This window comes from Convolutriloba macropyga, chromosome 7 (genome assembly GCF_964194025.1).
Source record: "Convolutriloba macropyga chromosome 7, txConMacr16.3, whole genome shotgun sequence".
In the NCBI taxonomy this organism is placed as follows: domain Eukaryota; kingdom Metazoa; phylum Xenacoelomorpha; order Acoela; family Convolutidae; genus Convolutriloba; species Convolutriloba macropyga.
In genome coordinates, this window is record NC_134474.1 from 10,436,316 (window position 1) to 10,438,378 (window position 2,063).

A 2,063-nucleotide genomic window follows, 5' to 3' on the forward strand; every position below is an offset into this window, starting at 1 on the left:
CCCCATTGGCAGCCCAACTCTTACCTCATTTCACCCCCTCTGGACAAATTACCCCTCACTCTTACACAATTTTACCCACCTTGGCAGCCCAATTCTAACGTCATTTTATCCCCTCTGGACAAATTACCCCCTCATTCTTACACCATTTTACCCCCTTGGCAGTCCGACTCTTACATCATTTTACCCACTCTGAACAAATTACCCCCTCACTCTTACACCATTTTCCCCCCTTGGCAGCCCAGCTCTTACCTCATTTTACCCCCTCTGGACAAATTACCCCCTCACTCTTACACAATTTTACCCACCTTGGCAGCCCAATTCTAACCTCATTTTATCCCCTCTGGACAAATTACCCCCTCACACTTACACCATTTTACCCCCCTTGGCAGCCCAACTTTTACCTCTTTTTACCGCTCTGGACAAATTACCCCCTCACTCTTTCACCATTTTACCCCGCCCCCCTTGGCAGCCCAACTCTTACCTCACATTACCCCCTCTGGACAAATTAACCCCTCACTGTTACACCATTTTACACCCCTTGGCAGCCCAACTCTTACATCTTTTTACCCCCTCTGAACAAATTACCCCCTCACTCTTACACCATTTTACCCCCCTTAGCAGCCCAACTCTTACATCACTTTACCCCCTCTGAACAAATTACCCCTCACTCTTAAACCATTGTACCCCCTGGGCAGCCCAACTCTTACCTCATTTTACCCCCTCTGGACAAACTAACCCCTCACTCTTTCACAATTTTACCCCCCTTGGCAGCCCAATTCTTACCTCATTTTACCCCCTCTGGACAAATTACCCCCTTACTCTTACACAATTTTACCCCTTTTGGCAGCCCAATTCTTAGATCATTATGCCCCCTCTGCACAAATTACCCCCTCACTCTTACACCATTTTAACCCCCTTGGCAGCCCAACTCTTACATCATTTTACCCCCTCCGAACAAATTACCCCCTCACTCTTACACCATTTTACCCCCCTTGGCAGCCCAACTCTTACATCGCTTTACCCCCTCTGAACAAATTATCCCCTCACTCTTACACCATTTTAACCCCTGGGCAGCCCAAATCTTACCTCATTTAACCCCCTCCTCCCATTGCAGCCCATTTCAGGCCACTCTTACATGGCAATTTCAGTCATGGGGGTAATTCCTTAAAAGTCCTCCCATTGCAGCCCATTGCAGCCCACTCTTACATGGCAATTTCAGTCAGGGGGGTACTTCATTAAAAGTCCTCCCATTGCAGCCCATTGCAGCCCACTCTTACATGGCAATTTGATTCAGGGGGTAATTTCTTAAAAGTCCTCCCATTGCAGCCCATTTCAGGCCACTCTTACATGGCAATTTCAGTCATGGGGGTAATTCCTTAAAAGTCCTCCCATTGCAGCACACTGCAGCCCACTCTTACATGACAATTTCAGTCAGGGGGTAATTCCTTAAAAGTCCTCCCATTGCAGCCCATTGCAGCCCACTCTTACATGGCAATTTCAGTCAGGGGGGTAATTCCTTAAAAGTCCTCCCATTGCAGCCCATTGCAGCCCACTCTTACATGGCAATTTCATTCAGGGGGGTAATTCCTTAAAAGTCCTCCCATTGCAGCCCACTGCAGCCCACTCTTACATGACAATTTCAGTCATGGGGGGTAATTCTTGAAAACTCTTCCCATTGCAGCCCACTCTTACATGGCAATTTCAGTCAGGGGGGTAATTCATTAAAAGTCCTCCCATTGCAGCCCATTGCAGCCCACTCTTACATGGAAATTTCAGTCAGGGGGGTATTCCTTAAAAGTCCTCCCATTGCAGCCCACTCTTACATGGCAATTTCATTCACGGGGGTAATTCCTTAAAAGTCCTCCCATTGCAGCCCATTGCAGCCCACTCTTACATGACAATTTCAGTCATGGGGGTAATTCCTTAAAAGCCCTCCCATATCAGCCCATTGCAGCCCACTCTTACATGGCAATTTCAGTTAGGGGGGAGGGTAATTCCTTAAAAGTCCTCCCCTTGCAGCCCATTGCAGCCCACTCTTACATGGCAATTTAAGTCAGGGGTGT